The following is a 14,958-nucleotide window of genomic DNA, read 5'->3' as shown; positions in this document are numbered from 1 at the left end:
GCGAACAGGAATCAAAAGCTTTACACTAGTGTAAAAAGGAGAAAAAAACATTACAATCACATATGCAAATAATGCACGAGTCCACACACAATCCACCAGCCAAGCTAAGGGGTAGGTGAGCCTAAGAGTATAAATAAAATATTCACCCCCATAAAAGTTGAGCAACCCTTGCCCTTGAGGCCACTCCCAAACACTAACATTTAAAAAAAAAACGCAGGTGGATACTGGCTTCTGCCCCCCTTGAGGACAGATGGGCCTAAAAACATACTGCTATTCTGCCACCCAAAGAGGGCAGAAATGATCACAATCATCCTCCCATAAAAGGGAGCGACCCTTGTCCAATGGGCCGCTCAACAACATTAAAAAAAAACCCGGGTGGGCTAGTGGCCCTACAAATAAACAAATCAGCCAATCTGCCCCTCAGGGTGGCAGACACGGCCAAATTAATACTTACAAAATGGGAGCAATCCTTGCCCAAGGGGTCACGCCACACAAGAAAAACCCTGGTGGTCTAGTGGGACCAATAAAAAAAAACATGGCCATCTGGCCCCCTGTGGGGCAGACACAGCCACAAAGATTGACCCCAAAGGAGAGTGACCCTTGCCCAAGGAGTCACTCTCCACAAATAACTCCCTGGTGGCCTAGTGGGCCCTGCATTAAACAAGCATTTTCAATGCAATTGGTCTCGCCTTTGGGACCTTATATGTACTTAGCTATGCAGCACAATAGCCTGCACCCTGAAACATCTGCTGTTCTTTGACATGGAGGGAAAGCAAGCACCAAACTGCGTGACACGCCAAGTATTGGAACACACAGGGAGAAATATTGCCTTTCAGCGGGAAATGGTATAGTCCAAAGCTCTGTTTTTAATATAAAATCTGGGCCTTCGTTAGTCATATCACTGAAAATACAAGATTATAAAAAAATATTATTGTCTATGGGTGCTCGTGGAAGACATTTTCTATGGACTGAAAACTAGAGAATGCTGAAGTGATTCTGGTATTTTACTGACCTCTGCTGGTCGCTTTCTATCAAGAAAGTTAAATAGAGTCAGTTGATCAGAAAAAAAAGTCCCTAAGCGGAAGCAGACAAGTCCTATGGCTGATCTCCAAAGCCCACAAACCATGTAAACATATAAGTACATACTAAAGTATATACAAGAGGTCGCGAATGCTTGACCTAAAAATGGCGTAATCTGCACCCCCATGGGGGCAGACTGTCAAAATCATAAGCCCTCAAAGGGGAGTGACCCTTGCCCAAGGGGCCACTCCCCACTAAACACTCCCTGGTGGTCCAGTGGGCTTTTTTTTTTTAATAAAGAAAATCTGCCTCCCCAGGGGGGCTGACAAAGCCTGAAAACATTGCCCCCAAAAAGGGGAGCGACCCTTACCTAAGGGGCCGCTCCCCCAAACAAACTACCTAAATAAAATGGCCCCCAAAGGGGAGTGACCCTTGCCCAAGGGGCCACTCCCCACTACATTGATGTAAAATGGCCAGTGGGCCGATTTTATTTAAAAATAATGTCTGCACCAACTATACGTTCTTATTTTCGGAAATCGTCTGCCCCCGATCCTAAATAGGACGTATTATACTCATCCATCTAGCCTGTTAAGAGGTCGAAAAGGTTTGAGAAAAGCATTGACAGGCAGATTATTTTATAAAGAATACCAAAGCTTTGAGTTGCTCTTTGTGGAGCATAGTTCACCATCCTTCTCTGGTGGTGTTTTAAAGAAAGATACATATAGCGAAAGAAATGTAAAGGAACTTTTAAGTGTAAGACGTTAATTTAGAAACATAACGTTTTGTCAAGTTGTATATAGGTACACTGTTTAAAAGTGGCCGTGACTGACAGATACTGAATACCTGTATTTCTTACATTTGAGAAAGTATACCAGAGAGGTAATTTGGGTCGGTGAGAACCTTGATTTCTATATTTCCATGTGAAGTACAGTATAGAAATATAAGAGTAAGTGGAATGGGGTGTGAGAACTAAGTGAGGCAGGCAAAGCATGTGTTTTCGTAGCCCTAAAACAAGAGAATGTGTTAGGTCAGAGCAGGTTCGTGCTAGAGTTGCTTACTTGTGGTTGTTTCAAGAAGCGCAACCAGAGCGAAATTTCGGGGGAGCCTAATTCTTTCAGCAATAGGCAGTGTGGAGATGTAGGGGCTGTAAAAAGGGGTGAAAAAGAACAGAGTCTTCTTTACCAAAAAATGATCTTTTGAAAACCTGTGAAGTACTCGGGTGCGGCTGTGTGTGTGCGCTCGGGAAGCTGTTTGAGAGAGTCCGGGGCAATGGGCGATGCACGCCTATTGGTGTGTTTGCTAATTACCCCACGATGATGTTGCTTCTGCGTTGCAAAAAGAGAAGGGAAATTCTGAGAGAAAAATTGTCTTTTTTAAGGATATCCCTTCTCCTACAATGCGAGTCACCTGGCATGATGTCTGCACATCTAAGTAGTGAGTAATGTGCATGCTCTCACAGTCTCACTGCAGTGTAATAAAGAAAAAAAAAAGGGATGAGGTTTGCGAGACCCGAAAGTAGACCCCCATAAAGACCTGTTTTGAGGCCATCTAAAATAAAGTTCTATTGCTCAGACACCCACAGACACCCCCCTGCCCTTAAAACCATGGGGGCAGTGTTATGTTTGGAAAGTTGTAGATATAATTGTAGGCTAATAATGGCAATTTTGGCGTGTGCTTTTTGGTTGATAATATCATCTTAAGTACATAGATTAAAAAAAATTAAAAATACTATCTATAAAGTTGTCTGTGGTGGGTTGCAGAGAGAGTGGTGTGGGGTGGTGGGGTGCGGCGGAGAGGTGAAAAGTACGAGGTAGTGCAGTTACATATAAATTGTAAAGGTGTTTGTAAATAATTAAATAAATACTTGCTGTTTGTTCTATGGCACTGCTTGTCATGTTAGTGCTGATCTGTCGTGTTCAGTCACATTGCAGCACTGGGTGTGGAAGTCGTTAGTGGAAGTTTTGTAATTGTATGTTATAATTTTAACATAGTGAGCAAATGTGAAAAATAATTGACCTATTTTTTTTTTCAGAAAATTATTTCGTTTGGATTAAAATTTGGAAATGCCAAGAAGAAGTAAAGAAAAAAAAGAAAAGAGAAGAAAAATATATATTTGTGCAAAAGGGATAAGTTTGTATTTGGAAAATATGGGAGTAGTACAGGAAAACTTTGTTCTACTATAAATACAAGGTGAAAAAAGGATCACACAAGAGGAAAAATCAGAATTTTTCTAGTAAGGTGAAGCAGAGTTCAATTTCAAATACCAGGAAAAGGAAAGATGATAAAGACATAGTATCTTTTACTGGTAGACAAAAGGAGTTTCATGAAAATAGTCAGAGATTTTTTTGATCTAGAGTGATTCAGAATTCAATGAAAGAATGCTTCAAATATAAAAGGAATGTTTTTGAATTGAAAGAGAAACAGGGAATTGAAACTATAGTGGATAGTGCTTTCAATTTAAAACAGAAGTTATTCATTGTGATTTTGAAGAGAAAGTATTAAACAGAGCGTTAAGTTTTTACAAGGACTAGATCTCTGTCATGTAAGAAAATATACTGAGAAGTATGGGCATTCTCTGGCTTGTCTTTGAAGAAAAGTTTGTAAAAGTGTTTTTTATCAGTTGAGGATGTTGGCAGTATTTTATTCAGAAATGCGGAAGTTTGTGAGGAAAGTGTACTATGCAAAAAGTTCTGCATTATTTTTAAGAACCAGAGTACAAGTCGTTTATATGCTTCTTTATTAGTTGTTCAAAAAAAGTGTGATGATATTGAAATGCGATATTTTGGTTCAGAGGAGCAGTTCATAGAACATGAAAGTTTGACAATTACAGATGTTGGAGGACATGGGAAAGTGATTAGCACTGATCAGTTTGAAGAAGAAATTGGAAAGTTTAATGTAGTGTGGTGTGAAATACGAGACTATGCTTGTGTCAAAGTAGGAATGTTGATTTGTATTTGACAAGTGAAAAGGAGAACAATGGTTAGTGGGTAGACTTTACTATTTACTTGTTGGTGGAAGGTCAATTTGAGTTAAGTAGTGATCAACGTATATGTAAAATATTGTTAGGACAAATTAGAAGAGAACAAAATACCTTTCAGAGCAGTACATAATAACTTAGAATTAATAGCTATTCCAGAGGAACTGGCAGAATTGAATGCATATGAGTCTGTTATAATTCACTGTGTTAATTCTTTTCAAACTGTAATTCGGATGGAGCCTAAAACATGTTAACTGTCACCAACAGACTTGCAAAGAGGTTTGAAGGGAGAGTGGTGTACGTACCTTTGGATTTTAAGAAAAATATTAAATCTATTGCTGGAGTGAAAGAGGAAAATTAGGCAGTAGTCATTCTAGTAAATGTTGTAGTAACAAAAAGTCGGAAAATATGGAAAGATTTTGGGGGTGTTAATAAAGTTGAAAAGGCAACCTTATATCTTATAGAGAACACTATTTATTACAAAACTGTAAATGTGGGTAAACAGGTAATAAGTTTAGAAGATGAATCTTGTTGATTGATATTCTGAAGCTGCAATCGGTACAGGTGGATCATTATACCGTCCACCTTCTCCTGTAGGAAACAGCTGTGGAAAATAATTACCTTCCAAGGTTTTCTCCCATACACTTATTGGAGTTCCCTGTGCTTTTTTCATTTCAAATAACTCAATGCTGCTTCCTATTACTTCTTTTGAATGCAAAGGACATATTGTGTAATGTTCATAAATATCTTCAGTCCTTGACTTGTCCACTTTCTAAGTTTGACCACTTGAAATATCAGATTATATTCTGAAGATCCTAGATTTGGACAGTTCATTTTATACATATTTCACCTTTTTGTTTGAAAGTGATCTGTCTTCTTTGTTGTTGCAGTGAACCACATACTTAAAACTAAAGTTCATCAATAAGATCTTTCTGCAAAAGAATTTGTGGAGAAACTTTAAAAAAGAGATGAAAATTTAGAAGGACACTTAATCAATTTGATGGCATGTTAACTTGGAACAATTGAGTATTGGTATTGTCGTCATGAAGAACTCAAGTGTATGTTATGGAACGTAGGTACAAGAACATGGTTTGTCTCACTTAGCTGTGCAGAGTTTGCATGGGAAGATTTGCTTGCCTTTTAAAGAGAAGCAAATTCCAATATAAAAAATGTTTAAATAAAGACTAGTGGTGAACTGTGTTCATTGGATCCTGTATATGTGTGCAGATATTGTAATGATAGGTTTCAACCTATAATGTATTTTATCTGCAATAAAAAGAATACAGCTCTTGGAGAGGTTACCGATTTCTTTTGGAGAAAGGAGTATCAGACAAGAGGTGCACCTCCTATACATATGCTACTATGGATCAAGGACGAGCCTAAATTTGGAAATGATTCTGATGAAACAGTATTGTCTTTTATTGAATAGTATGTGACATGTGAGATACCAAGAGAAGGAGATAGAAGCTTGAGATAGCACATTTCCAAAGTCATAGTTGTTGAAAGTATTGCAGAAGAAACTACAACTCTAAAGGAAAATTTTACACCAGATGTCGGTTTGGTTTCTCCTGTCCAGTCATTTGTAAAGGAAGAGTAAATTATTTTTTTTCTTCTGTAAGGCACACAATAACTCGGAAATCTCAAAAGAATACCTACAAGTTAAAAAGAAGAGAAGTGTCAAAGTATATCAATGATTACAATCCAGTCATTTTAAAAATGTGGAATGCGAACATGGACATTCAGTATGTTGCAGATAACTCAATTGCTGTTGCATGTTACGTTACATTGTACATAACAAAATCAGAAGAAATAGAGATGAAAGAACTGTGGGAAGAAATTACACAAGAGAAAAGCCTTAGTAAAGTATTGTACAGCTTTACTTTGAAAATGCTTTCCCACCGAGAAATTGGATTGTATGGATGTTCAGACTGATTGTGCTCTTCAAGTTTAAATTCAAAGTCATGAGGAATCATTTGAGTAAGTTTAGCTCTTGCCTGCAAACGAAATGGAGTCTTGAATGATTTAAAGAAATTGAAGAATTAGCAGTAAATGAAGCAGACAGTACAGACAATCTTAAAACTAATATGTTGGACACATACTAACCGAAAATGAGTCAACATCTGGAACAGCTATGTCTGTATGAAGTACTTCAACATTACAGCTTGAAATGTTAAAGAGAGTGTAAAAGAAGGAAAATATGCAGAAGTTGCATGTCATGGTTGTTTAGTAAAACATGCAAAGAGTAATCTCATAAACCACAAGAAAGTTAGTTGTGAAAGTTTAGATAAGGGAGAATTTTACTACTTAGCACTTCTGCAACTGTTTAATTTATGGTGTAGTAAAAGTGAATTATATGGAGACTTTGATTGTTACGAAGATTCTTGTAATACATGTAAAAGTAGCGTTGCATGTACAATTTTTGCTATATATTTAAAAATGTTGAATGATGAAGTTGAACAGAAAAAGACTATTACAGCTGAAATTAGTAATGAAAATTCTCAAGATAGTGTAACTAGTGGTCCATGTAGTCACGATTTTCTTGGACGAACAATACTGGAATATGAAGCAGCGATTGCTAAGCATGAAGTTGAAATTGCAATGCGGTACAGCAGGTCCAAACAGTGAAACGGGGTCTTGATTCTATGATTGAGGATGTCAGAAGTTAAAGTGTGTGATAATTTCTGTGTACCCCCTCAGACCAGGTGCAATCAACTCTAGGTCCCAACAGTGGAATGGCGTCTTGATCCCACAATGGACGATGTTACAACTGCATCTGAGAGTGGAGATGAAGGTACTCCCTTCGACCAGGTGCAACTAACTCTAGGTCCCAACAGTGGAAATTTGTCTTGATTCCACCATGGATGATGTCCAATATTACCTGCTGCTTGTTTTTCGCAGAACTCACTCTGTTGAGGTGCATCAGACTCTGTGCTTCCGTAGCTAACTGCTGTGCAGGATTATTGGGGTTGGTTGAGTGTAGTCACTGGAGTACACCGTGGTACAGCAGGTCCGAATACTGAGACGAGTTCTTGATTCTATTATTGAGGATGTCAGATGTTAAAGTCTGTGTTTATTTCTGTGTACCACCTTCGACCAGGTGCAACCAGCTCTAGGTCCTAATAGTGGAACATTGTCTTGATCCCAGAATGGAAGATGACCAATATTACTTGTTGCTTGGTTTTCATAGAACTTCCTCCGTTGAGGTGCATCAGACACTGTGCTTCCGTAGTTAACTGTTGCACATGATTATTGTGCTTCGTTGACACCAGTCAGTGGATTACACCATGGTGCAGCAGGTCCGAACAGTGAAACGGGGTCTTGATTCTGTGATTAAGGATGTGAGATGTTAAAGTGTGTGATGATTTGTGGTACCCCCTCTGATGAGGTGCATCAAACTCTAGGTCCCAACAGTAGAACGGCGTGTTGATCTGACAATGGAGGATGTTAGAACTTCATCTGAGAGTGGAGATGAAGGTACTTCCTTCGACCAGGTGCAAGCAACTGTAGGTCCTAACAGTGGAACGGTGTCTTGATTCCACAATGGAAGATATCCAAATTGTTTTGTTTTATTTATTGCAGATTTTTCTGCAATTTATGATGTTGTCTTTTGTTAAGTGAGAGAATGTACTCATGAATGTCTGTGTGAGTACTGTGTACATTTAACACTGCAGATAGCAGTGGTCGCAATTTGGATCGAGTTGGTCTTGTAGATGACGCAGTTCTGTAGGAAAACACATTGCTCCAGTGCGCTTTGTCTATACCATGAATACATATTATTACAGGCCCCAGACACGCTTTTGTTGCTTCACGTACAACAATCTGTGTAGCTGAATTCCACTTTATGTAGCTGTTGGCCCTTGCTGACCGCTCTCTCTGGCCTACACTGTAGACAGCAGTGTTCACAATTTAGATAGAGTTGTTATTGCTGATGATGTTCTGTTGATGACAACAGATATTACTCCAAGTACGGCCTGCCCGTCTACAGCACACATCATTGCTGGTTGTTGACACGCTGAATGATTTTGATGTTGCTTTCTGAATGCACTAAAACTGATGGACCCTTAAGAATAAATCTTTTTGTGTATTATTTCTGATCTATTAATTGTGTCTCGGTATACCATAAGTTGGGTTTCTTTTACAATAGCATATTGTTCTGTAATACTTCACATCTACTGTCCCTACCTTACTGCAGTACAAACTATTGATTCTTTCATTATGGAATGTCTGTGTGTGATCTAATGATTACTGTTGTAGTAGATGATAGCAGCAACTATTCCTTGAGGAATGGTTTACACTGACTCCACACGCATCCACCACAGACGTTACTGGATATGTGACCCTGGTCATAAAAAGGTGTCGAGCGCATGTGCTCATACCAACTTCCACTATCTATCTGTGTCCAGGTGTTCATTATCTATGCATGATAGTACCCCTGGGCCGTATGATATTACATTGTGCTGTGGGCAGTGTATGTAACTATGTTACCTCTGGTAGTGGGGAAAACTTTGGTTATGTAACTTATAGGTGTATGGCTATCACAGGTGGAAGGCTACTTTACAGACCATGAATATTGATGAAGATGATGGTTGCATGTTGTGTGTAGTGTAAGATATGTGTACATTGCAAAAAGTTTAGAAAAAAGCTCTCTAAGCAGAAGAGGAGTGTCTCATCAAATGCAGTACAGAGATTGACTAAAATGGGTGGCGTTTTCCAACTGTTACAATGGGAAAGTTATGAAGTAATGAAGTGCATTTTTTTATGGTCACATGGCAATCGCGTACCTAGTGCGCAAGGAGACCGCACCCGATGTGATTTTGAGAAAATATAATTTCTAAAATATAAGTTTATTACAGTTAGAAATATATAAATGTTTAAAATATGTTAGATTATCGCTTGCTCTCATATACACTTTCAAGTTATTTAGATATGGTTTTGAGACAAAAATAAATGAGGAAATGGCGTACGCGGCGCAAAACCGTACGTTTATGATGTAACACAGGGTGTGGTAGCGTGCACTCGACGTATTCGCAACGCGCAGCGGGCACGACCCCATACGTATATGACATAACGCATGGCTTGGTAGTGCGTACCCATCGCATACTTATGTAGCAGCTGGAGCGACCTCATACATACATGATGTTACGCGGGACGTGGTGTCACAAACCTGTTGGATACGAAATGCGCATCATTTAAATGTGGTGGATAGGATTCGCGTGCTTATCCAGGTAGGTAGATTACCGGTACGGGACTGTAGTTTTCTCAACAACAAAAAAAAGTTTGAGACGCATATTTTTGGGGGAAGATATAAAACATTACATAATTTTTAAAGTTAAAAAAGGATAATAGAGTTGCAAAATATTAAAAAACCCTAAAAAAAAATAGGTTTTATTAATAATAAAATACGAAATTAACATTTAAAAAACCTTTGAAATTCACCGAAAAAAACATAGGTTTTACAGACGTTATAGTTAGGAATTAGCATTTAAAAAACCTTGGATATTCACTGAAAAAAACATAGGTTTCAGGGACGTTCTATTTAGTTGGACATTTGACTCATATAAAACCAGAGAAATTCACCAGTTATAGTTAGTTGAGCTAACAATAACTCACGCGCCTGCAATGCACTGCTGGTGATGTCACATATTACATCACTCATGACATGGTCAGTGACATCACTGATGACATCACCGATGACATCTCAAATGACGTCACTGATGACATCACTGATGACATCATCCACATGATAATCTGATGCACATACTGATGCCATAATATAAACTATGATACACACACTCTAAAATACAGACTACTATTTTTGAAACCATATACACAAGAATGCCAGATACTACATAGCACCGACTATTTCCTAGGTGTATACACATCCAGTGTCTTACACATACAGTTACTCATCAATACAGTACTATAATATGTACTGATACACCTATACATAGTCACACTCTACCACTCATCCATAGAGTTAGTCACACACCTAGTTAGTCATGCAAAGAATGAATTACATACTCATTTACTCATGTATACAGTTATATTCACCAACTGAGTTATTTATACACACACCACATCAGTTATTTATGCAGATACTAAGACATTCTTATTGTCTTATACATCAGTGATATAAGCAGACACTCATTTATACACCCACTCTTCAAATAACTTACTCTGACATATAGTCATTTATATACTCCAACACTCACATATACTGCCTTAAAACATATGTAGTTACTCACACATATACCACTGAGACATCCATTCACTCACCAACACACCCATACACACACTCACCCACCCATACAGCCTTTCCCAGATGTACTTTTGAATCCATACAACTAGTGAATCACCCACTCAGACATGTATGCACACTTTTTACACCTCTCTGCAACGCAGCTCTGTGGCGCTTACTGGAGGAACCTATTGGGCTAGTTGGATGCTAGGGGCCCTCAGGATTCAAGGGGAATTAATCTCCCAACTTAAAATGGTCACAAGGCGTGTTTACACAGTGGTGAAGGGAAGGGACGGGGCCTGAGGTGCAAACACTCCCTGTGGTGCGTTTTAAGTTGGGGAATTAAACTCCTCTTTAATCCTGAGAGTCCCTGGGCCAAACTAGCCCACCATGAACCACCAGTAAGCAACACAGGGCTGCGTTGCAGAGAGGTGGTCTGAGGCCATGCGCCATTTTACACCTCCCTGCAATGCAACTCTGTGGCACTTACTGGACATACCTGGTGGGTTAGTTGGCCCCCAGGGACCCTCAGGGTTCAAGGGGACTTTATCCCCGAACTTAAAACGCCCACAGGGCGTGTTTACACACATGTCACCTCAAGCTCCCCCCTACCTTCACCAGTGTGCAAACGCACCTGGTGGCGCTTTTTAAGAGGTAATTTTAATCCCCCTGCCCTATTATGTACTAGGGGATTACAAAGGAGGTCATGCTAATCACAGGAGTACCTCAATGCACAGTGGTCCCTAGTTTATGTAGGTGTTTTCACTGTCTTCTAAGTGTCTTTTAGCATACCACTGGCTCTAGGCCTGGTTAGTCAGCGTCAGTTAACACCAGTACCCGTCTGAAAAAGTTGTGGGCACAGGATGATTTTGTAACAAGGCCTCTTCCTGCTCATCTGTTGTTTTTTTCTGCACGTTATCCTTCTTCCTGCACTTTTCTTCGTCTTTGAGGATTTCTGTTGCTTCTTTCTGCATTTCTTTCTGTGCGTTGTTTCTTCTTTAATCACGTCCTACCTCTGTAGGCATAGTTAGAAACTAGCATTTAAAAAAACTTTGAAATTCACTGAAAAAACCATAGGTTTCAGGGGTGTTATAGTTAGGAAATAGCATTTAAAAAACCTTTGAAGTTCACTGAAAAATCCATAGGTTTCAGACACGTTACAGTTAGAAATTAGCATTTAAAAAACCTTAGAAATTCACTGAAAAAACCATTACACTCGTACAAAACCAGTGAAATTCTCCTGTTATAGTTAGTTCAGCTAACTATAACTTGCACACACCGCAATGCACTGCTGATGACGTCACATATTAAATCACTCATGACATGGTCAGTAACATTACTCATCACATCACTCATGATATCTCACATGACATCACTGATGACATCATCCTTGTGATAGAGTAGCAGACCTCCTCTCACCCTAATATAACCTTTGATACACACACTCAAAAATAGATACTAACCTATTCAGTAATTCCAAGATCTACACACACATCCTCTCATTCACCAACAGCCCTATACAGTCAGTCATACATGCACTCACTCATCATATTTACTCATACACCTATACATCCTGTTACACACCGACACTCATCCATAGAGTTACTCAAACACATAGTCACACATGCAAACAAAGTATCAAACATCCATTTACTTGCATATACAGTTAGACACACACCACCACACTTACTTCTACAGAAACTTACACATACTTACTCTCTTAAGCAATCACTTATAGAAACACATACTAATTTATACAGAAACTCTACAAATCTCTCACTCTCACATATACTCACTTATATACACCAATACTCACATATACTAGTTTAAAACATATGTAGTTACTCAAAGACACTATTGAGACAGTCATTCACTCAGTAACACAACCATACACACACTCATCCACCCATGCAGTCTTGCACACATGCTGTCTTCAACACATACAAATAGTGAGTCACTCGTTCATGCATCTATGCACTACGTAATACCCCCCACCGAACCATATAGACACTCAGACACTCATACTGATACTCAAAAAAACAACTAATAACCTATAGAGACACTTATGTAGCTACTCACCAACCCATGCAGCCACTTATACACAAAGTGAGAGACTAATACAGATATTTACATATTTAAACATTACTCACTAACCCATGTATTCACTAAGATACACTTAATCAGTCAGTTATACAATCAAATGTTTTTTTTAAACATCCATTTAGACACTTATATACCCATTTATTCTTCCATCGACCTTGAGATATACATATATAAAACATATTTAATTTTCAGAAAAACACACATTCACTGGATGATGTCATTAGTGATCTCATCAGTGATGTCAATTGAAATGTCATCAGTGTCGAGTTTGGAAATTAAAGGCTCCAAATACAGGGCGAAAAGGAGAGGCGAGCAGGGGCATCCCTGGCGGGTCCCCCTGCTCACCGCAAATTCCTCAGACTCTCCACCCAGAGTCCTAATAGTGGCCGACACATTCTTGTACATAGCCTGCACCGCTTCGATGAAATTCGGCGGAAAGTCCTTCCAGGCAAGAACTGCCCATAGGAAGTCCCACAAAACCCTATCAAATGCCTTTTCGGCGTATAAGAGGGCTAGTCCCATTCGGGATTTCGTCACTTGGGCCCAATCAAATAGTGCTATAACCCGTCTAATATGATCCGTAGTGCTTCGTCCAGCAATAAAGCCATGCTGCCTCAGGGATACTAGCGGGGCAATAACCTTTCCCAGCCGAATGGCTAGAATTTTAGAGAACATCTTGCTGTCTGCATTTATTAAAGAAATAGGGCGATAAGACGAAAGTTCCATAGCCTCCTTGCCTTTTTTCTTAAACACCACAATTGTAGTCCTTGACCAGGAGTTCGGTGGCATTCCAACAAATGCACCCTGGATTATAGAAAGCAGGTCCATTTTTAAAGCGCTACGAAAAGTTATATAGAATTCCAGGGGAATTTTATCTGGGCCCATTGCCTTTCCACGTGAAAGAGACAGGAGTGCCAACTCCACTTCTTCCCAATTAATTAAAGAGCCAAGATAGTCCTTATTGCTTTGTGGTAAGACCGACCTTTCAATCCCCTGTAGATATCCTTCGGCTATTGCGGTCTTTTCATTCATATACAGTCTTTGATAAAATTCCCTGAATACCTGCCTTATGCTTGAAGGAGAGGTCTGCATCTTTTCATGCAAATCTTTAATCTCTACAATCTTATTCTGGGACTCCCTCTGCCGTAATCTACTGGCTAAAATTTTGCCCGTGTGCTCCCCGTATTCGTAACACTCTCTCTTATAGATCTCAAATTTTGAAGCCACTTTCTCAGGCAAAGTGCTGATAGATTATTGATCGTATAGCTGCCAGTCTTGCCTGGCATTCTACTAGATCTAATTTATATTTAATGTTATATGTCAGCTCTTTCTCCTATTCCGCTAAAATGGCCAAGCTTCTATCAAGTTCTTCTTTAATGTTTTTTCTTTTTTGTGCCGCAAAGCTCAGTGTTTCGCCGCCAATCCCAGCTTTAAACGCATCCCAAACTATGGGCTCAGGGGCTGATCCCTTATTAATAGAAAAGAACCATTTAATCCACTCTTCAATATGTCTGCAATAATCTTGATCCAAAAGAAGTTTCCTATCAAACGACCAGTTATTAGATGACAAAGAATCAGTACCAGATATTTCCAAAATGAGGGGATTATGATCCGATATTATTTTTGGTAGCTATTTCACGAAAGATCTTGCCAATATAGAATGCGAGACCAAAAAATAGTCTAAGCGTACCAGCTTGCTATGAGGTGCCGAGAAAAATGTATAGCCGGGATAGTTAGGTCTTAGTCTAGCACAGGCATCACATATTCCCTGGTCCTGCATTAGTCCCTGAAGACTTTTAAAAACCCTAGGTTTTCGCCCCACATAGGGCTGGTCAATGTCAGCATTAAACTCGGTCTCCAAATGGATGTTAAATCACCGCATACTACTAAAGGTTGTGGCCAGAGTGCTAATTCATTGTTAATTGAATCCAACTATTCTGCATCATCTAGATTAGAACCATACAAGCTACAAACAGTAATGCCCTCTCCATTAACCCTCCCCTCCACAATCACCCATCTTCCCCATGGATCCTTCTTTTTCCTTTTGCATTCCGAAAAACCTTTTCTCTACAATATAGCGACCCCTCTAGTATTAGTTGATTGTAGTGAACAACCCAATATTTCCATCCCAAGCATACCCAGCTATGCTCTATGAGCCCATGAGATATGAGTCTCCTGGAGACATACTAAATCCCAGCCTTGCGACTTAATCAACCAAGCAAGGACCCTCCGCTTTCTAGGATTGTTTAACCTTGAGATGTTACGGGCACACAAGATTAATTTCCTCATTTAGTAGTATAATTTACTCATACCCCTAGCCATTGAAAATAGAAAAATATAGAGACACAATAAACGATCCTGCATGAGTTGCTGATACAATTGTGGTTTACATACAGAGAAAAGCAAAAAAAAGAAACAGGAAGAATCAAAACACCACATATTGCTGAACAGACAGCTATCCAATAGCTATAGTAGTCAAAAAGCAAGAAAAACAAGAGTTCATGAATAGTTTTTCTTCCCCCCCCGCTCGCCCCCTCTACCAACAACCCCACCAACCACAACCCCTCCCCTATACACCACCCCCCTCTACCTCCCCCACACCCAAACCCACACCCCCTCC

This window comes from Triturus cristatus, chromosome 5_2 (assembly GCF_964204655.1).
Source record: "Triturus cristatus chromosome 5_2, aTriCri1.1, whole genome shotgun sequence".
Taxonomy (NCBI): Eukaryota; Metazoa; Chordata; class Amphibia; order Caudata; family Salamandridae; genus Triturus; species Triturus cristatus.
The sequence above is the reverse complement of the archived record's forward strand: the minus strand, read 5'-3'. Positions refer to the sequence as shown.